General features: G+C 36.1%; 1 long non-coding RNA gene across 3 annotated transcripts in view; it reads right to left on the bottom strand.

Annotated features, from left to right (window-relative positions):
- LOC113986974 overlaps window positions 1-23638 on the bottom strand; it is a 279229-nt gene that overhangs the window by 159009 nt on the left and 96582 nt on the right. For all 3 annotated transcript variants that reach the window (XR_005562846.1, XR_005562845.1, XR_003540328.2), the window contains exons 5-6: window positions 8013-8308; window positions 6926-7023 (exon numbers count right to left, since the gene is read on the bottom strand). This is a non-coding gene — a long non-coding RNA (uncharacterized LOC113986974). The remainder of the gene's footprint in view (window positions 1-6925; window positions 7024-8012; window positions 8309-23638) is intronic.

The following is a 23638-nucleotide window of genomic DNA, read 5'->3' as shown; positions in this document are numbered from 1 at the left end:
CTGGGGTTGTTTACTGAATCTGAAAAACTCGGTCCGAGAAACTGCTCAGAGACTTTTTTTATCTTTAAGCAGCAAGGTATTTGTTTATTCAATGCTGGGAGCAAGCCAGCTCTCGCTGGACGAACTTGCTCGAAGGTTTCACACAAAATCAGCATTTTTATACAATTTTCAGATGTGATTAAATGCATATTCAAGTGATTACAACATCTATCTATACATATTAATAACAGGCGGAGTATAGGTGGAGCTCCTAGGTGGGGCTTGGGGTGGTCCTTCTCTTGGTCCTCAGTTTTGGTGGTACTTCCGCTCTTCCTCCGTGGTTCTGGAGGCTTAAACTCATCTTCCTCAGCCTGACCTTTCTTCTCTTCCATTGTTCTTGACCCGCTCACTGAAGCTTGGAAAAAGCCCTGGCTCCCGGCCTATTTCTTCTATTCAAATGTCTACCTTATCCTACTGCATTTCTAATTTATTACCTCTTGGCCTATTGCATGTTCTTGTACTATTCTCTTAAGCTTTGGTCCAGTAAGTAGAACAGAACCAGCACACATCATTTTGGATGTTCTAGCTTGTTAGCAGGCCCAAATTTCTTAGTTAACTCTTTTGGGCCTGGCCTCCTGTTTCATTCGCCTGGAGGAAAGGAGGCTTAGGGAAAACATTATCATTCTCTATAACTACCCAAAATGAAGTTGTAGTGAGGTGGATGTTGGTCTCCGCTCTCAATAAGTTCTCCCAAGAATTGTCTCCAAGCTGAGTTTTCTTTATTTCGGAGTCATATCTATTCATATTAGTATATGTGTACTTTTTAAGGTTTAGGTTGTCCATAATATCTTTCTTTCTCGTGCATTGTGGATAAATGCTCTTGTTTTGGGCTGTGGGTTTTGTTTTTCTTTTGGATATAGATATTTGTAGATAGTTTTAACTACAAAAAAATTTTCATTTATTTTAACTTGTCTCGTGAGGTACAAGGCAGCTTGACTTAATAATTTGGGGTATTCTCAGTTTTTGTCTGGACTTTCAATACTATATATGCTCCAATTTCAGTGTATGCAGCTTTCCTAACTTCTATAATTCATGCTTAGTCATAGTATATCTGTAAAGTAATTACTTAGTCTTTTAGTTTTTGGAACTTTCCTTACAAACTTTTTCTCTCTTCTTGCTTGTAATGATAAATCCACACATAGCTTTATATGTGTCATGCTAATACATCAGCAGAACTAATAAAATAAATTGTCCTAATGTTTCTGCTATTGACAGGCATTTATGCTTAATCCTGTGCTCCCCAGTACAACAGGTCATTATGGAACAACCCATTGCTAAATGGGTCACAGAGGTGGTCAGGGTACTGGAGCACAGGAAATCTGAGGAAATGCGAATTTTTGAGCTATACAAAGAGATAGAGAAAGGGAGAAGTTTTTGCTGTTTATGACTACTAAATAAGAATGGCAGTTAAGAGCCTGACACCTTTGAGAAACCCACAGTGGGAGAAGAGGAGATGGGGGGACATAAGCTGGAACATGGGAATTCTGAACTTCCTTATGTTACAGTAAAAGTCTTTCACTATGTCAGTCAAGTGCGGACATAGGATGCCCAGAGGGGCTGTGGAGTTCCTGAAGATGTCAAAAATCTGGTGACATGACCCTGTGCAACATGCACTAGCTGACCTTGATTTAAACAGGAAAGTTGGGCTACCTTCACAGGTGTATTCCCACCTCAGTTATTCAGTGTTTCTAAGAAATTGATGATATGGAGTGACATTTATTCTTTCAGGAAAAATATCTGAAAAAAAGAGTATCTTTGCAAAGACTGTCTTTCTAGGACATGTCTAATAATCAACCTAGATGTCAATAATTGGTATTTTAACCCCTTTACCAGACATAAAAACATTTGTGTCAAAATCACAAAGAATTATGGACACATTTATCCCAGAAAAAGTAGTTATTTTAAAGTTTTCATTTATTTTTCTTTAAGGAAAGCTAGTATATTTAGAGATTTTGAATTAAAATAGCATATTTTTCAAATAAAGGAAACTTAGTTCAAATTTTGATTACTCCAAACTTCCAACTTTCATTAAAAATAAAATTATATCTCTCTTCACTTCTAGTTTCACCTGTATTGCATGTTTGTGTTAGCAAATCCAAGTTAACAACATTTTTTTTTGCTTTATTTTTCTAATAAACATAGAATTAATATAAATGCTTTTCCCATTTATAATATTCATAGAATCATAGAATGGCTTGGGCTGGAAAGGACCTTAAAGATCATCTAATTCCAACCCCCATGCCATTGGCAGGAATACCTTTCACTAGATCAGGTTGCTTCTTTTGATGTAGCCCAGGATATGATTGGCTTTCTGGGCTGCAAGTGCACATTGATGGCTGAAGTCCAACCTCGCAACCTCCAGCATCCCCAAGTCCTTCTCATCAAAGCTGCTCTTGATCTGTTCATCCCCCAGCCTGGATTGATACCGGGGGTTGCCCCAACCCAGGTGCAGCACCCTGCACTTGGTCTTGTTAAACTGTGTGAGATTCCCATGGGCCTACTTCTTGAGCCTATCCAGGACCCACTGGATGCTATACTGTCCTTCAGGTGTGTCAACCGCACCACTCGTTTTGGTGTCATCTGCAAACTTGTTGGGGGTGCGCTTGATCCCTCTGTCTATGTCATTAATGAAGATATTAAATAACAGTTATTCTAATACAGACCTCTGAGGGACAGCTTGTCATTGGTGACCATCAGGACTCCAGTCCCTTAACCAATACCCTCTGCATGTGGCCATCCAACCAATTCCTTATCCATTTAACAGTCCACCCGTCGAATCTTGTTGGCTGTCTCAAATCACTTCCCTGTCCTCCGTGTGCCTTAGCAGAGCTTCTGGGAGATGGGTACCATATTTCCCGTTTTCTATCTAAATCCTGACTTAGTTGTCTATGATGTAAAAAGGAAGACCCTTTGCTGATTTTGGGAATACTGTAATATGACCGTAGTTCTCCCAGTGGGCTCTCTTCTCAAAGACAAACAAACGTGTATAAAATACATAACCTTCCTTAAAAGTGACAAAATAAAAAGGTTTTAATTGAACATTAAGAACATCTTATTGTACATACTTTATTTCCTTATTTATGTTAGCTATACATTCATCAGATACAACCCGTTAGCCAGTTGTTACCTCCTGTTTATTCTTTGTTTCTGCTCTGAACAATAACTGCTTAGGAGCAATGTGTCCAGTGCACATCAGACTAAGCACTAAAATTATTAAAAATATCTGAAACAATTCTGTGGGTGTATCCGACACAAGAAGTGTTCACTACAGTCCAGAAGGATGATAAATGTGCTAAGCCCAGGTACAGTGCTTTAAATCAGTGGTGACAGTGACAAGTCCTGGCCTCCTACCAAGCCAAGTATAACTTAGCTGTAGTATGTGAACTACCAGGTGGCAAAGACAGAAGAGCCTGAGGATCCCTGCTTCATATCATCCATCACACTGTTACCCATGTCTATTGTCTCCTTCTAACTTCTGCTGAGAATAGCATGTAAAACACATTCTCCTTTACCATGGAGCCCTATCTCATTTGAAGCTCAGGTTGAGAAAATGTAAGAGTCTCTTATACAGGTCAGAAGAACCTCTGTCTCATAGTTTGTTAGCAGCCCAACAGCTGAGTGATAGCTTCAGGATAACTACCATATTTGAAATACAGATTTTTCTTAAAGCTGATGCTTGATACAGTGTTTTTATTAGTTTTCAAATGGTAATGACAAAAAATGGCAATAATTAATAACTATTTAATGCTAAAGGTGTACATTTCCCAACTACACTTTAATAATTCTGTTTGTCTAATTTAGGCAGAAGGTGTCAGAGGGGTGACCTTATTGCTGTCTACAGCTTCCTGAGGAGGGGAAGTGGAGAGGGAGTTGCTGATCTCTTCTTCCTGGAATCCAGTGACAGGATACATGGGCAGAATGGTTCAAAACTGCATCAGGTGGGTCACAACTGGAGTACTCTATCCAGTTCTGGGGCCACCAGTACAAAAGAGATGTGGACATACTAGAAAGAGTCCAGAAGAAAATTGCCACTAAGGTGATTCAGGGTCTGAAGCATCTCTACTATGAGGAGAAGCTGAGACATTTGAGACTCTTTATCCTGGAGAAGGCTCAAAGAGGCTCTTTTCAATGGTGCCCAGTGACATGACGAGAGACAATATATACAGACTAACCCACTGAACATCAGGCAACACTTTTTCACTGTGAGGGTGACCAACTATGCTGACATAGGTTGCCCAAAGAGGCTGTGGAGTCTTTCTTCTCAGAGATATTCAAAATCCATCTAGATATGTCATGAGCAATTGGGTCTATGTGACCTTGCTTGAGCAGGGAGGTTGGCTGAAATGATGTCCAGAGGTAATCAAAAAGGGACCTTTATTCTGTGGGTTTGGGTTTTTTTTGTTTTGTTTAGTGGTTTTTGTTTGTTTGGTTGGTTGGTTGGTTTTGTTTTGGCTTTGGTTTTGTTTCACAAGCAATTAAATTTATGTCTATTTTCTTTCAGAAGAAGAGAATAATATTATGGTGGATTTTATCGCCAATTTTTTATTTTAATTTTCTCTTTTCAATTATGCAATAGTTAAAAGAAAAAGATTTTTGAGCATAATAGTTCAAATCCTGTACTGCTTTATTACCAGTCGATGTCATTCAGAACTACCTATTTTCCAAGCTGCAGTAAAGATTGTATTTCTTTACATTTGACATGAAAGAATATGAAAGAGTTTCTTTGCCTGATTTTCCAAAAGAGAACTATATAATTTTGAGCACAGAATATGAAGTCCGGATAATTTACCAAATTAAATGTCAACATTAAGGCCCCTAATGTGACTTAGACAGCATTGTAGTAATTCTTGCCTCTGGGATATAATTTATACTTTGTAAATGTATGTATGCAAAAATTTAGTTTTCATTTTCCGAGATGAGTGGTAGCTGTTTCCACTTACAACATTTAATTCTGTATTTCCAAAGAACTACAAAGAGTATTAGGTGAACACTAGTATGCTTAAATTAAGTACTCTATATAGAATGTTGTATTTTCACTCAAAATATTACAGCACATGAAAAAAACCGCAGAACATTTCTATTTGACATTGACATTTGGTAATGTTATTTCAATAATGTTATTGTAGGAGTAAAAAATAAATTAAGTTACAAATTTTAGCTGAACAAGGTATGTATGTATACTCACAAAATTATGAAATACAGATATCTGAGTGAAAAGTAATTAATGTAGCACAGAGTTTAGAAATTGTTAATATTTAAAGTTTTAAAAAATTATAGTGTGTACCTAGCTCAAGACTTTTTTGTGCAACTTTCCTCATTGGTGAGGAGCTGGAACAGGTTGCCCAGAGAAGTTGTGGATGCCCCATCCCTGGGACTCTTCGAGGCAAGGCTGGATGGTGCTTTGAGCAACCTGGTCTAGTGGAAGGTGTCCTTGCCCATGGAAGGGGTGTGGAACTTGATGATCTTTAAGGCCCCTTCCAACCCAAACTTTTCTATGATTCTACTATTAAGATTAGAATTTTCAAATTGTTTATCCATGGGCTAATTCTGCCTTTTCTGGAATCAGCATTAAACCACTGACTTTGATAGGAATAAAATATAGAATTCCATTTGAAGTCTATTGGACTTGGACACATCTTGGACAGAGCAAGTGCCCTGTTAGCCTGGTAGGACAGTGGGGGTTTAAACAGGATGGGAGAGTAAAATACAGTGATCTTCAACAGTAAAGAAGGACATGATATGTCACTGGGTGGTGTAGTTATGTTCTGGCATCTATCCTACTATAAATTAATCGGTGACAATTTTTGGGAAAGACTCAAACGGTTTCATGTCAAATAACATTATTTCTGTGCTGTTTCTTCACTTTTCCAGACAACAAAAAATAATGGAATTGTAATCTTCCAATCTATTGCACTGTTTTGTATAAAAATAACAAAACACGGAAATGTCCTTTTAGACTTATTTGAACTACCTTATAATTTGGAATAATTTTGATTTTAGGTTGCTTTTTTGGGGGGGGAGTGGGGATTTTAGTCCCCTGCAAAATTCAGTGAAGTTATTTGAATGAAAAAATGTTGCAAGGCAAATAGTTTCAGTCAAAGTTATATGATTCAAATTTTAATGGCTAAGATATTTGAATAACTTAAATATTTCATTTTTTTATACTGTTTCATGATTTCATATTTATTACTTAGAGTTTCATTATTTTAAATTGCTAGACAAAATTATGTAGGCTTCTGTGACTATAAAGAAACAATCACAATTTTTGCGTAGTGGAGCAATTTGGGATTTTTACTGTTTTTGTTTTGGGTAGCGAAGTAATTTAGGTTTTTTGCTGTTTTGTTTTTTTTTTGTTTGTTTTTATAAATAATGAGTAGATTAAAGTCTACAGGATGCCTTTCCTATTGTAGGGCTGTTTTAATAATGTTATTTTTAATAACTCCTATCTATCAATATATCTGCTGTTAGTAATCTTGTACATTTTGCTGTAGATCTTGTTAGAAATCTTGTTAGAAATCTTGTAGTTGCAGTACTTTATTCCTCTCAATTTACGCTTTTCAAAGCAATTAATAATCTCTACTTTTTGAGATATTTTTCCTTGCTTGCTTGCTTGCTTATTTGCTGTCTTTTCTTGCCTACTTGCTTGTTTGCTTGATTGTACTGAAGAGCCCAGATCTGGACTCAGCACTCCAGCTGTGGCATCGCCTGTGCTGAGTAGGGGGAAAGGATAACTTCCCTTGGCTGCCTGCAGGAAAGACCCTAGTGCAGACCAGAGTGCTCTTGATCCATTTAGTTATTGTGTGCAATTTATTAACTTGTTTGAGGTTTTAGCTTTTTGGAGATTTTTTTTTTTTTCTGCATGCTAATTTTGCCATCTGATCCTTACCTGAAAAGGGTACCTTGCAACCTTTTTGTCTGAACAACGCAATCTCTTATGTAGTCAAAACTAACGAGAGGGTTGTCCCAGATGTCCAGGTCATTATCCTGGAAGAAAATAAAATATCTAATGGATGCAGTACCATGGCAGAAACAAAAATTTTCTTATTTAGAGCTAAGAGGAAGATGCAGGGGAAAGCCTCATTCTGCCAAAATTACATGTCATTTACTAACAAAATACTTAAGAGAAAGTATATCAATTGGTGAAAAATTATCAAGAAAGTTCAGTTAGATAGAGAGAACCAAACTATCCTGATAGTAGTTTCTCATTAATATGATCAAAAATAACTTAGCTGTCAAGAGACAGAACAGTACACCCTATTTAACTTGAATTTGGCTTGTTTCTATTGGTAGTTATAAACAACCCATGTTCTAAAACACCAGTGTTGATTCCTTTTGATTCACACATCATGTTAACTTTTCAAAATGTGATGAGCAGCCCCCAGAAGTCCCCAACATAGCTGCTTCTGTAGCACTTCAGGCTATTCTATAATCACCTTGAGGCTAGATTTAACAAATGTCCTAAATCTCATCATACCATGTTTGTTCAGTCAGCTTTACCTTTACAAGCCTGAAATTATTTTTCTGTGAAGGCATCACAATAGCATGATAGTAAATTTAGTTTGTTAATTTCAGGACAACAGCTAAAAGCAAAATGTCACCTGCTCACCATGACAGTCTGAATTTGCTGTACAAACCAACTCTGAACTCCCAGGTGAAATGTCTGTCTTCCAGTAGCATCAATGTTTATGGGCCTAAGCATCACCTTTCACACTTTAAACACAGTCTTTAATGTCTACAGAGAATGGGAGTACATGCCAAAAAAGAGAAGCCTCAGGAGTCAAAACGCAGCAACTGTCTTTCAGAGATAACTTTGCCTATCTCTGGATGAAATATGTAATATTACTTAAACAAGTAAGCATTTTAACTCATTAATATGATCCTGAAAGGATAAAAAGGTATAACATAACTATCTCAGAGTAACTACTGGACAGAACTAAAAATTTGTAATCCAGTGAACCTTGATGTCCTCTTACCCTGTTTTGAAGCAATAAAGAAGTCGGTCAGCCACTGTGTCTCCTCTAATTGGCACAAAGACAGCATGTTTCTTGTCCTCAGAGGTGCACCCCTAATTTTTGTTGCTCTTGTTGTTTGACCAAACCCTTTCATGGTTTCAAATACTGGCTATTTAGAAACTTTCTCAGTTTTAGAACAGTTTGAATTTCCAGTTGGATGTCAGAGTACATGTCTTCAAGGTTCAGTGCAATAACTTTCTGCATGATTTTAGGTGCAATTTTCTACAGGTGGCTAAGCAGAAGGTAGATTTATATAACTGCAATAGAAACAAAATAGTTATGCTTATATTAAAGGAGAAGGTTTTCAGCAACTGTTCTACAAGCTTTCTTTGTCTGAAGTGTAGCAGGAAATATGATTTTCAATGTGAGAAAAGTGTTAGAAATGCAGAACCAAACAGACTACTACAGCAGGCAGGTAAGAGCCTTTAGGCTTCCTGATTTAGTAATTAGGTGTGTCCCTACTGAAAATAAGTGTGTCTTTTTCCTACTTTGACCAGTCAGGAGGTTAGATTTTTTTAAGTTTTGAATTGAAACTTGCTGCAATATAAATAGAAGGCATGTCATATTGAATCTTCATGATATTTTATAAGAAATAAGGAGGAGAATAAGGCTGAAATTTTCAAGTAACATGGAATAAATGTACATATTCCTCAGGGTTATACTCATTATACGCTAGAACGCATATTAGTAATTTTTGTGTTGTTTCTTCAAGAATATTATAATTTTTCTTAGTAACTTTAAATACGTATCTTATATGCTGCATTTTTCCATTGATTATTAAATCACTATGTAGACTAAACAAGAAACGTCACTAGAAATTGTTAAGACCTTTACAATTTAAATAAACCCCATAACATTTAACTGTACTCGCTATGTCTATAAATAAACTCCTACTTCTTTTTAGTCTGATACAGAATGACTAAACAAAGAGTTCAGTATCCCATATAACTGATAATGCAATTTGCTACAAAATATTTGTTTGTAAAGTTATTTGATAATACAAGAAATATAAAAAACAAATTGACGAAAGAACACTGACTATTTGATTTATATTACCTGCAAAACCCATGTAAAAACCAAAACTCATGTGAGAAGTCCCTCTATTTAAAGAATAAATAAACTTTCGATTCCAGTTGACAATGTATTTGAAGAACTTGTTTTAGAAAATCCATAATTTTTACAATTAAGATTAGAAACGCCAATATCAGCTTGTGATTTACCTTTGTTACTGTTTGGATCTTTGGATGTACACTGTATAGGAAACAGCAAGGTACTTCAATGTTTTTGTAAAAAGGAGAACCTTTTTAAACAAGAAATGGCACAATGCAAGAAGCTAGAAACACAGTGATGTAAAGTTTTAAATTTCACGGAAGAAAGTTCAAATACATATTTGCAGCCTTTCCTTTTCCCTGCCTTGCCTTTCCCTTTCCCTGCCTTACCTTTCCCTTACCCTTCCTATCCTCCCCCTTCCTTCCCCCTCCTCTACCTTCCCCTTCCTTCTCCTTCCTTTCCCCTCCCTTCCCCTCCCCTCACCTCCTGTCTGCTCCATGTTTATTATTAAGAACTACACCTGGCTCTGGGATATAGGCCCAAGACTACTTCAGACAAAACTAAAGTACAGCATGCAGGAGTCACTTGATGCACTTTTAACTTATGCTAAGGCTCTTAATAAATCTACTGACAACCCCCTTTTTTGGATGGTACAGGCCATTCATCTCTGTTCAAGGTAGCCAGAAACAATTATAAGTTTCTGGGAATTTGCATGGTAAATTTTATAAATTGCTAACACTCTTCTCAGTTTTGTCATTGATATGAGAGAATCTGAAATAACTAACTTGAACAGTATGTCTGTGTAAACAGGCAAGATTGAAAAATCAAAGCATTAAAATCTGTATTATTTCACTTTTCAGCCATTTTGCTTCATAGTAGCATTTTTAGTAAGAAGTAGTGTTTTTAGTAAGAAGACCTGTATCGTCTTAATTTCCTGGAAGAACATCTTAGCTAAATCCCATACAATTGACAGCTCTTGAAGCTGGGGATGAAAAATTGTAAAGTTGCCTTCATAAAAAGCCATTTCCCTGCAGGGTAGTAACAGGGGTTTGCAGGGGATGAAGAACTTGGATTTAGCTACCGGTTGCCAGGCAACAAGTAAGGAAGAAGCAGATCTCCTTTCTTAAAGAGATTGAGTGGTCCTCCCCAAGTGTTTACACACAAAGAACCACAGCTTGAAAAACATGTAATAAGAAGAAAAAATTTTTTTGCACAGACAAAATTACTCTGAACAGTTTTGAGAGGGAAAGGTTCTGCAGTCTACAAACTACTCCCTGACATCAGCAGAACCATAACTTTTTTCCCTTTATGTGACCTTGAATGCTGGTTTTGTTTGGTTGGTTAGTTGGTTGGCTGAGATGTTTCGGGTGTTTGTTTTCTTTTTTATTGTTGCTGGTTTTGTTTGGTTTCCCTTTTTTGCTATTTTGTCCCACTTAGACACAATTAACTTCCAAAAAGGTGAAGGGTTTTTTTTTGTTATTTTTGTTATTTTGTATTTTTAAAAATAATCAAATGATATGGGGTTTGATATTAAAAGACAAATCAATCTTAATACTTAAGTAAGCATTTCCAAAACAGGACATAAAAAGACTTCCAACAAAAAAGAATTTTAATATCCATTCATTCCTCCTCTCATGAAGTAGTAAACAAAAACAAGCACATTACTAATCCTTTGTGAACTTCCTCATTTTGATCTTATATTTCATCACAGAATTTATTACTTTCCATGCTAATCTAATTTACCATCTGTGGCTGCATTCAAAGAGGGAAACAGAAGGTTTATCTGAAAAAACAGGTGGTATTTTATGTTGGATTTTTATTCAGATATGTAAGCATATTACCAGAAGTCATTAATGTATATACAACTGTAGAAAAATTGGAATTTAGATGGGGAATTGTCCTATTTAAGAAAACACTCATATTTTCATTGGTTTAACGCAGTGCTGTCTAGGTAAATAAATGTGAAGGTAAATAAATGTAACTGTTAGGCTTTTCATATCTTTGTTTAACTTTCTGATAAGCTCTGGTGGAGGACAAGATAGTATTTTCTCCTACAATCAAACTGCCTGAAAGACAACACTAGAAGGAGTGACATAATTGCTGTGGAAATGAAGATGTAGTTTTAAAGCTTAGAAGTTAACTAAAATGTAATGCCTTCCATCTGCTCGTATCAGAACAATGCTCACTGAGGAAACCATCTTCCAACATGTGTAATGCAGGTAAAAACATTATTCAAAATTAAATGAGATGTGTTGATCCTAGTGCATTAGTCTTCAAGAATAATTAAATTCACTCCAATGAAGACTGAAACTTATGTGAAATAAGAAAAAAAATCAATTTTCTTTTGTCATTTTTGTGAAATTCCAGTTTTTACAAAAAAAAAATAAAATAAAAAAGAGGGAAATATTTTTCTTTTCCTTAAAAGATTTACTGGACAGTATACTGTAGAATTGTGGCTAGCTGTCAAAACTGAAATCTATTTAAATAAATAGTATATCTTGTGAGGGACTTTGACTTGGTTTTGGGGCATTTTTTTTTTCCTTTTCACTTCCTATCTATCTTTTTGTTTTGTTTTGTTTTGTTTGAGGTTTTTTGTCTTTTTTTTTTTTTTTTTTTTTTTTGCATAGTTCCAGCCAGGACAGGGGTAACTTTTTGCAGTAGCCAAGTGGAGGCCTGGCCAGGTCCCTGTTGTTATTCGATAACACCTCACTTCATTACCAGGGCTGGGGGAAAGGGACTCTTTCCTGTGGGGAGAAGGTCTTCCTTCCGGTCCAGAAAATGTGGCAAGGGACTGCCATCAGGTATTGTTTATTGTTGTGGGCTCCATAACGAGCATTTTTACATGTGAATAATTTTCCCTCTTTCCACACTTTTGTTATTAATGTTGTTGCCGTTACTGTTCATTTACTTATCTCATTGCTATTTCCAGTAAATTGTTCTTATCTCAACCTGCGACCTTTTCTGTTTGTGCCTCCAGTTCTCAACTCCATCCTGCCAAAACAGGAAATGAGGGAAAAGGTGACCAAGAGAGAGCAACATGTGGTTTGGGAGGGTCTCAGTGGGGGGCACTAAATTGAGGAGTACCATTCCTAAACCAGAATATTTTTAAAGTTCAGTTTTCTTAACACCCTCAACAGCTGATTCAGAAATCTGAAATAATGGCAGAGTATTTGAAAGTACAAATATTTTCAGAATCCTACAAATTCATGTCATCTTTATCACCATGATTTTAGCTTCAGTCATTTCATTTTAAGCTAAGGGAAACATCTGCTTAACCTAGAGGCCTATTTTAATCAATATTTTACGAAACTGTTTTTTAAAAAAAATCCTGAAAGGGGCATCCTATGTCCTATAAAAGTTAGCAGGGATGAGAAAGTGCTTATGAACTTAAGTGAACTTAGCAGATTGTGCTCCTTAAATTTAGGCATCAATTAGTTATATAATTAAGACCTTCTTCAAGTCTCAAGTGAACTTTAAAGATCAGTCTCCTTCATCTATATAGCTGGCATACACAAAAAAAAAAAAAAAAAAAAAAAAAAAAGAAAAAATACAGCATTGGAAAGATGTGAACTTTTTAAGATTCCTGATGAAGTTCCTTTCAGAAAGCTTTGGGACACCTCTGGCTGCTGAAGTTGTATAAGAGCTATCCACACCCGCTTGTTGAAACCAAAACAGGAGTTTATATATTTTAAGATGCATAAAGGGACCTATCTGGATTATATTGAATACCTTACTTCAGTTTAGGACAATAAAGATGTGTTATGTGAGCTTACTTCCTCTTTGTTTTCATCTTGGCATGTTTCATATGACATGGGCATAGTTACTCAGCGACAAACTAGAAGGCAGCAGTAATCCTGACCCACAACAACTACTGCACAGGATCAATGTATCCAAACCATCCAACTCCATCATTACTTTCTAATAAGCTATGCAGGCACAAAATTATTAGAGAAGCAGTAGACATTTAACCACAGAAGCACATTGTGCTACATTCACCCAGAGTAAGTATAGACTTCCAATGGATTTAGTTGAGAAGATACATCCTCTGACTTCATGTGAGCTTGAACACTTAGGTGATCACTTCATCCACAGCAGAGTGATTCTAAGAATAAGCCTGTGAGGAAGTTTTTGGTAGAAAATACAATCATGATTGTTATCCTACATAACTAAGGTTAAGGTTTGGCATTACATTTTCCAGTTTGCTTTCCTAAATATCAGTTCTGGTATTTAAGTCTCTGCCTGAGTGACACCACAGGGTCCTCAGTTTTGTTTCTGGTCTCATTCATTCTCATTTGTTATATCTTCATTCCTATTACAAGTAAGGTAGATTTGTATATTTTAAACAAAGAATGTCTTCATTTTTCTGATCATCCATACACTGAAATGCATGATCTACAAATCACATTCATTAACAACAGGTTCTATGAACAATGTTTGAAAAAGTTACCTTTCTTCCAGCACAAAAAAGTCCAACACAGAAATAAAAAGTGCTTAACTTCTGTCTGAAGACATTTCCTCATTCATCACCTACTGTGACAATCTTGAGAAAACTCAAGTTTTCAGACACGTCCTTTTGTTTTCACACTACATCAAGTCTGTGGGATTTCAGTGTTTTACCTCAAAATGGTTAATGAGAAGCATCTGTGGTAACATGAGGTTTTACAATTGTTTCAGTTCATATTTCAAGTGTGGATTTCCACTGAACTGTTCTCTCACAAGAATTGCAACTAAAGAATCTTATAAGATTGAAATATTTAATCAGCATTTGTGCAGGCTTTTTTCCCAGTTTTACACTCATGGTTTTGCACAGAAAATTTATAGACGCATAACGCTTGCATGGCTGTACATATTTCATTTGGGAAATAAGAGGAAGTTTAGCAAATTTTATAGAATGTTTAATTATGTATTTGTCCTTTAGTTATTTAGCTATTTAACTTGGTATTTAGGAATTTTAAAAAAAAACTAATCTACCAAATTGCGTACTATTTGTAAAAGAAGTCTTACAAATTCTCTAGGTTGCCTCTTCAGAAGCCATTGCATTTTTTTGCCAATATGCTAAATAGAATCTTTATTTTAAACACAGTAAATGATATATTTTTAATAGTTCAGAGCGATCACAAGCAGTCAGTAATACTAATATATTCCTCTTCTACCCATTTGTAGAGTGCTTTAATTTAAGTCTTATTCATGTATTCACTTTTAAAATAGTGTTAGGAAAAACTGCACTTAAATATTTCTGATTTAATTAATTAACCACCTTTTTGATAAGCTTTCTAGAGTTGGTGGAAGAGGTGTGATTTCTCCCCAACACCCTCAAAGCTCTCTTTTCTACTCTTTTTTCTTGCTCTCATACCACCAGATCACCACCCTCAAAGGACATTTTGACTATGTAATTTTATTTTCATAAGTAATGTAAATAAGATAGAGTGGACATATATTCCTAATATTTCAAATACAGACCAACTTGTTAAATCTATGACAAAGAACAAAACATTTTCATTTGTATCAGTTATGACTGATTATGAAAATATTTTGAATATAGAGACAGCACTGAAGCCGTAAGTATTGCATTTATTACTTCCTGACCAGTGTAAGAATTCACTTCAGAAACTACAAATAAGTAATTGTCAATTGTAGGATCTATGATATTCTAAAATAAAATAATAAATTAAGTTTTGGGGAATACCATAAGAACCTAAATCATAATAAAGTTCATTAAATGAACAGATTCCTAGATAGGCCACTTTTTTAGCTGAGAAAAAAAATTCCAAACAACTAAATATTTTCTGTTAACTTTGAAATAACCATTGAAGTAAAATGTATCTATTAATATTACTCTGTACTAATTTTTAAATGAGCTGCAAAACCAAAACAGTTTTTCCTTGAATGTTAAAAATATTCCAGGCATTGATGCCAGAATGCTTGTAGATACCTATGTAGGTAGTCATCATATTAAAACCTAGCTGAAACCTTGGTGTGAAGTCTTTGAAGCAAAAAAATTTTAAAAAAAGCTTTTTAAGGACAATATATTCCAATTCTTGACATTAACTTCATTTAACAATGGGTTAAGAGTTAATGTAGCCCAAATATCTCCTATTTCTCCCTATTCACCTCCCAGATAATGATCATCTTGACACACATTCAGTCTTGTTCAGATCATGTCACCTCATTCTGTAATTGCTTCATCATGAAAGGTTTAGCTGCCACAATTCGTAGTCCTTTGAGAAAAGAAACAGATTAGACAGTCTAGGAAAACAAACCTGAAAAATTATAAAGAATATGTGACAGAGGAGCTTTGTTAAACAATTAGCAGTAATAAGAACATCAAAAAGAAATTTAAAAAGGAGCACTAATTGTTTGATCTATACTACCTATAAACCCATGTAAAATTTGTTGAATATTATGATTTTTATAATAATCAATATAGTGTATTTCACCAAAAAACACATAATTTCAAACTTGTCAGAAAGCTGATACCGATATTAATTTCCATTGACATTTTCATTACAGTCAAAAATGTATATTATCTAAAAAGAATAGAATTGCAGTGAAGTATTCTGAAACTTGTCGTCTGACAATGACAAACAAAATAAAGTCAGCTCAGTTAGGATTTTATTTTCCCTGTGAAACTGTTATTACAGTGCTTATACATTTGAAACAGAAATCCTAATCAAAGAACATTAATAAAATATCAAGTGTTAAGGACATTAATAACTATAAAATAGCATTTCAAAGGAAGGCAATTTTAGCTCTTTGCATAAATCTATTCTGCATTTAAACTGCTAGGAAAAAAAAATAAAAATTCCTTCAATTTTCCAGAGACATTGGGAAATTCCCTTAAAGAAAGTAAATAATTTAGACTCTGGAATAAGGGATATATATTGTTTGCTGCTATTTTATTCTTTATCACATTGGTTTATTTTCACTAGCTCACATTAATCCTACTCCCTGTAAGTGATCTCCTTTTAGAAATGTAGGACAGTCTGTACACTTGAAACTGAATAAATCTTACACAAAGGGACTCATGTTGTAGGGATTATTTATTAAGTCACCAAGGACCTCGGACAAAGGAAATCTGCAAGAAATTATTAGTATTGATTTAAATAGGAATTTTACTTCATATTTTCTTGTTCCATAACATTCTAAAAATATATACTTGTGATATATATGCTTACAATATATGCATAAATAATAACAAACCGTTCTTTTTTTTTAAATAAATAATGAAATCCTGAGAGGGACAAAAAGAGAAAAGTGTCTAAGTATTTCTCAATCATGGATTATTATTGAAATATGAGTTTTAGAGTGTTCATTGAGTTTAGAAACTTACCCTTGGATGTTCTGGCCTTATTATATTTTCTACTCTTCTCCTTTGTGATTAAAATGTTAAACTAATTCATTTTTAGATTTGATGCACACCTTTTTTAGCTATAATAACAACAAAAAATAACAAAAACTGTTATTAGCTATTATCTTGAAAGGGAAAAGAACGTACACACTGACCCACTATTCAGTTTTCAGAGTTATTAAGGTATAAGGAAAAAGTGGACATTATCTCTTAATTGCGGACAAGGGCATATATTTATACTGAAACTAAAACTTTTTAATCCATTGCTTTGATCTAGATGGAACAAATTCTAAGGAGCAGAGACAAGATAGAAATCCATCTGTTCCTACTATGGATGTAGCAGAATGTAGCTGGAGAAATAAGCATGCATCTTTCATACTTAGAATTCTTACTTGTCCTTCCTCAGTGAATCAGACTCTTTCTAAAATTTTTTTCAACTTTTCTATGAATTTTGAACATCTTTTGAATCATAAATATATCCGTGAAGGAATGAAGAAACTTTGGTGTCTGTGAATATATCCCTTGGAGTGTGAAGGGCATTCAGCTTTCTAATATAATATAAATGAAACATACAAAGCCCGTCTTCATAATTAAAACCCAAAGTTAATGGAAGAAATACATCATTCTAGAAAGCATGCAAACATTTTAGAACAAAGACTATTGAAAAACCCAACCCAAAAAAAAGAAATTGACATCTGCCTTGGAGAACAAATTCTTACCAAAAAAATAAATAGAAAAAAGGGTTTTGTTGGCTGGTTTTTTTGTGTGTGTGCATTTGGTTGTTGTTTGTGGTTTTGGTTTTTTTTTCCAGAAGTCTCATTTTGTCTTCTGCTTCCTGCGGTATCTTAAATTACATTAGATGTCTATCTTTAGCAACTTAGTCAACTTGAGGTGTCAACACAGAGATATCTACATTTGAGCTAGTTATGTAGGCTGTCTTTGTAGCTAATGAAGAGAAATGAGTCACAACTTATTTGCCTTAAATAATCTATAGTAGGATGAGATGATTGGCAATCTGTAAGTGTATCTTTGTTTCCATTTGCTACAAAAAGAATCTACGATGACTAACTCAGATGCAGAGATGCAAAATTTAACTCATTTGATTTATTGGTATATTTGGTTACAGAATCACAGAATCATTTAGGTTGGAAAAAGACCTCTGAGATCATTGAGTCCTTAGACTGAACACCACCATGACAACCAGACCATGGCACTAAGTGCCACATCTAGTCATTTCTTGAATGACTCCAAGGATGGTGATTCAACCATCTCCCTGGGCAGTCCATTCCAATGTTTAACCACCTTTTCCATGAAGAAATTTCTCCTCATGTCCAACCTGAATCGCTCTTGGTATAACTTGAAACTATGTCCTGTCATCATGTCACTACTTGTCTGGGAGAAAAGGCCAACCTCTGCCTTGCTACAACCTCCTTTCAGTTAGTTGTAGAGAGTTGAGAAGGTCACTCTTGAGCCTCCTCTAATCCAGGTTAAACAATCCCAGCTCTCTCAGCAAATCCTCATAGGGTTTTCCCTCCAGACCTTTCACCAGCTTTGTTACCTTTCTCTGGACATGCTCCAGTACCTCAATGTCTTTCTTGAAAGGAGGGGCCCAGAACTGGACACATTATTCAAGGTACAGCCTCAGAAGTGCTCAGTACAGAAGGATGATCACTGCCCTAGTCCTGGTGGCCACACTATTTCTGATACACAGGATTCCACTGGCCTTCTTGGCCACCTGGGCACATTGCTAGCTCATGTTTAGTGGGCTGTCAACCAGCAATCCCAGATTCTTTTCCACCGGGCAGATTTCTAACCACCCCACCCTCAGACTGTAGCACTACATGTGGTCAAAGTATAGGACCGGGCATTTGGCCTTGTTGAACCTCATACCACCGGTCTTAGCCCATCTATCCAGCCTGTCCAGAACCCTTTGCACAGCCTTCCCACCCTTCAGCAGATCAACACTCCTCCCCAACCTGGTGTTGTACACAATCTTATTGATGGTGCAAACAATCCCCTCATCCAGATCATTGGTAAAGATATTAAACAGGACTGTGCCCAGTACTGAGCCCTGGGGAACATCACTAATGACCAGTCTCCAACTGGATGCAACACCATTCACGGCCACTCTCTGGGCCTACCCAGCCAGCCAGTTCTTAACCCAATGAAGAGATCACCCATCCAAGCCATGGCCTGCCAGCTTTTCCAGGAAGATGCCATGGGAAACAGTATCAAAGGCTTTGCTAAAGTCCAGGAAGACTACATCCACATGCTTTCCCTCATCTGCTAGGCAGGTCACCTAATCATAAAATTAGATAGGGTTGGTCAGGCAGGACCTGACTTTCCTAAAAACCATGCTGGATGGACCTGATCCCCTGGTTGTCCTATTACATGGCTTCCACTATATATGATCACTATGATGGCAGAAATCAAACATAAGAATACCTTTTTTTGGTAACATCAGCTATGATTGCATAAAGGAGAAATTCCATAAGACTGAATCATTATTGGCAAGGTAGGTTTCTTCTCTCATTTGTTTTAGGATTCTACTTCTTCCTACCTTGAACATCAAAAACTGACAATATTAATATTTTTCATTGATTCTATTCTGATTCAATGAAATTGAAAATAATACCTCCTACAATATACAGCATATAGATTATTTTCTATTTACTAAATAGATGCTAACTAATACTTCTGTGAAATTCAATATATTTGTAGTTTACATGATAATTCATCTGTTTTATCTGGTTTTAACCTCCTGTTTTTAACCTACCCTTTTTTAGTCATGTATATTTTTTAAAACTTCTCAGAAGTCATAACAATGAAAGTTTAATGCAGTTTTAATCTTCTTATATTTTATTTTACTTCAAACTAGTACTTAAAAGGAAGTTTTGTAAGAGGATGAACAATGTCAACTTGCTAATTCTGTAGGCATAAAAACAATAATTTATTAGTCATCACCAAATGTTAATGATTTTGTCTGGAAACACAAGTGTGATATAGAAATATGCCTGCAAGGCAGAAAAGTTTTCACATGAAAGGGGAAAAGAATCTAATTCATGAAAATCCTGGCAGTGCAAGGACTCAAGTGCCAAATTGTCCTGATCACCCACATGTATTCCAATCTGCTTATTTTCTAATGTTGACTAACCTATAGGGGACTATACCATTTAAGTTCTTCTCCATTTAGCATGAAAATCTCCTAGGAGCATAACAACAGAGGTTGTTCATGCTCAGAGGTATCTGCTTTGGCTACAGAACTGCCTATCATTTCGCTTTTTTGCAGTGTAGGCTGCAGTGAATAACTCCGAATATGTGCTCAGTGTCTTAAGAAGGTGGAAAACATAGGTTTGTTGTTAGTATTGTTCATAATATTTAACTGATGTGAGTGATTATTCCACATGAAATACAAACCCTATTCAGTTTGAGGACAGCATAAAATTTCTTCAGTTTGCAGGGTGTTTTGTGGTTACATTGCAACAGTCCCACCTCTTTTTTACACTGCTAAGTATGTAATGGTGACAGTGATCAGGCAAACAGCATTGTGGCTTCAGTCATGATAAAGCCATTCGTATTGAGGTAGGTGACAGGTGACCTTGATTTCCAGTTTCTGCCAATTTCTGGTTTATATTGTGAAGTATAAAGTTTATGCATTTATATCTTTCACAGAAATGAAATCCTACTTCTTCCTCACACAATATACAAGTCAGGTTCCTTTTTACCCTGGTATCCATGACTTGTCCTTCTGGTTACATCATAAACAGCAACAGAAAGACTGATTATGTTTTAGGCCAAAGAAGACTAAATTCCGAAGTTTATACCCGCTGATCAGCTGGTTTAGCTAACATCTAATTATGGGAAGGAAAGGTAGGGGAAGTAGAGAATGTGTCAGAGGATTGTCACTACTCTCTTTACATTCTTCTTCCCCCATTAGGCACTTATTCTGTGAAAAAGACTAGGAGAAATGACGAATATCATATTTTTAGATTCTATTTTTCTATATTTTCCTTATGGAGCTAAGTGAAGTTAAGTTTTATATAGAAGCTACTTCCACATATTGTTTTTGCTATTCAAACAGCAGATTCTTGTAAATATCTCCAAAGGCAAAATACTCTACAATATTTCCAACATGGCTGGTTTATTAAGCTTATTGATGGAGCATGAAAATCTTCCCTTTCATTTGCTGCAAAAAGTTTCCATGTCTGTGAAAGTAATAGCGATTTGCACTGTATAATAAACTGTTTTCTAAAGCTGAAAATCATAATTATGTATGCATCACACATCATATCAATTTCAGCAAAATATTTTCTGTTGGTTTTGTGTTAGAATTATGCTAATTTTAACTCAGAAAGATGAATGAGAGATAGAAGGATCTTCTATATACATTAAATAACCTTTATTTTAAATGAGTTTTTGATATAACCCGGGACAATCTGTTCAATATATAGCCTGCAAACCATTAATTGTAAGTAAATCCTTCAGAAAAAAACACAATTTAAAGAAAACTGTCCCTTTTTTTCAGCAGGATATCTATGTATCAGGAATATTGTCCCTGGGATATTATTCTCACTTTGGTAATAAAGTGCATAATATACTACAATATATATCCATGCTGGACCATAAATTTCTATGGCAAACTGAGGCCATTAACCTAAGTACAGCACTTTCCTCAGCAGTCAGTGCAGCCAGGGTGCATGGAGGGCAGAATCCCTTCTCAAGACGCTGCAATGAAGGTGTTGACATCTGGGCTGTATGGATGAAGGATAATCACACACGACACATAGCACAGAGGGAACAGGGGAGTGTCAGACTCCTCATCAGTGGAAAGGAAGCTGTCTGCTCCCAGGACCATTGAGGGAAACGTTGAGATGTTTATAATCAGTGTGAGACCCCCTGGGAGTGGTCAACCAAACAAGCTCTCCCCAAAATGCTTTGCAGATCAAAGGGGTTATTTCCTCTGGGATTATAAAACTGGTTATGGAACACAGATAAGGGAGAATTTTTATCTGTGCTTACATTTTATGGGATATTTTGAAGTAGATTGCAGAAATGTGAGTGACTTTCTACGTGATATGTTTATGTGACTTCTTATATGGGATATGTTTAGAGGAAGGAGCAGAAATGGAAAAAGAGGGTTTTAGATGTTTTACAGAGGAAAAACTGTTAGAAAATAGAGAAAAAGGTACGGGTATGTAAAGTACTAACGGCTTGTTAGTCTGCACACCTGCTTGATTGAGTCTTATTCTTATTAGATTCTGTTTCTATTTAGTTTCGGTGTAGATCCACCCTCTATTCCATACGTGAACATGAGTGAGCTTCAAGCTGGAACCACCAGCAAATATTTTAAGAGGTCCGTGCAAATGGAGTGGTGATGTGACCTTTAAGGCTTATAAGTCCAACTATTAGAAGTTGGGTAGACAGGGGAAACTGAGGTTGGCTAGCAGATAAAATTCTAAGGTCAGCTACTGTGAGATGTGTGTGGGGGGGGGGTGTGTACATGTGTACACACAAGACTATACATGTATTCCACAAACAGAGCTCAGTTTGTATCACCTGATCAGCTGGATGGAAAAATACCAGTCAGGCAGCCCACGTTGTTCATGTGTGTGTGAATGCTGTGCAAAGTCTAAGACCTGGTAAAGGCAATGTTCTCTGCCTGTGTTACTCTGTATGGTGTGTTGTATATTCTCATTGTATATATGTGTTTATGCTTCTATTAGAAATTCATACTCAGTCTTGCAACAGGTTGAACCTTCAGACACGGAGTCTGAATAATCTTGCCTCTATGGGGCTACTGGCCTCAGCAGTCTTTAGCACTGATGTGTCATATCTTAGACTGCAAAATAGCTACAGCAGTTATCCCCACTATATCAGAATCAGATACTACCACTGAGAGAAGGTGCTGGATCCTCACGTCTGGCGTTACGTGCTGCTCTGGAATTGCCCTAGCAGTACCTGGTGCCTCCCTACAGAGTCTAACCAAAGGCCTTCCCATGTGGGACATGCTCTGATTGAGGTGCTGTGCCGCCAGCTGAAAGGGCAGCGGGAGGAGAAGAGAGGCAACTGGGGGCTGCCCTAAGAGGAAACAGTGAATGAAGGTGTCCGTAATGGAGGAGACTAGAAACTTGTGACTTTTCGCAACACAGCAAAACTCCTTCTCGTTCTGCATCCAAACCAATGCAGCAAGGGAAACAAATAAGAGAAACTAAAAATCTGTCCACAGCTGCAGAGCTGTGACTTTACTGGGATTATAGAGAGGTGGTGGAATAAATTGTATGAGTGGAGCCTTTGTGGCTGAGTGCAGACTTTTCAAGAAAGATAGGTGAAAAAAGTGAAGAGGGGTTGAGCTCAATGCCTCTGCATTGGTTGCAGTGCAGGCAATTGGAAATGGAAATGGAAATGAACTGCTTGAGCAGTTCATTATGGGTAGGCGTAAAAGGAGAGACCAGTAGGAGTGGTAATGAGTTGGGAATCTGTCACAGAAAGCCTGATAAGAAAGAGGAAGTTAGATGGAGTCTTCGTTAGAAAACTGGAAAAAATCCTCACAATTGCAGATCTCTTCACTATCTGCCCAAAGGGCTGTGTGCAAACAATATAAAAGAATTCTGGAGTGTTTTGCAGAAAATTTCTTGGTACACATGATCAACTAGTCATATGGGACAACTACTTCAGCTTTTACTGACAAACCACAAAGAACATCAACAGCAATCTTAACTGCAGTGACCATGAGAATGTGGAGTTAAAAATCGTGAGAGAATGGAGGTAAATAAATAGTATGTAGCAAAAACAGAGGCCTGTGATACCTATCAGTTATAATTACAATAATCAGGATAGAACAAATTTACTTTAAACACAACATATTCCACTCAGTATAATCAAAATTAGTATGTAGGTATCTTATACTACTATGCATAGCCACTTATAAGAGTTTTATGCAAGTTTGTGAGCACTGTGAACACCAAAAGGGCAAAGATTCGCCTACCTGCATTAAAATTAAATGGGAAAACATATCAGCAGTGACCCAAGTAAAAGAATTTGCAAGACAAAGAAAAAAAATAAGTGCAAGGGAATGGAAATAAGTAGAACGTTTTGTTGAAAACAGAAGAAAGATAACTGGCAAAAGCAGCACGAAGATAAACAACTTTGGGAGCTCAGGAATGTGCAAGAGAGAGTATTCCTTAACTTT

This window comes from Pipra filicauda, unplaced genomic scaffold (genome assembly GCF_003945595.2).
Source record: "Pipra filicauda isolate LSUMZ 115617 unplaced genomic scaffold, ASM394559v2 scaffold166_size2123106_pilon, whole genome shotgun sequence".
Classification (NCBI taxonomy): domain Eukaryota; kingdom Metazoa; phylum Chordata; class Aves; order Passeriformes; family Pipridae; genus Pipra; species Pipra filicauda.
This window is presented reverse-complemented; position numbering and strand designations above follow the sequence as displayed.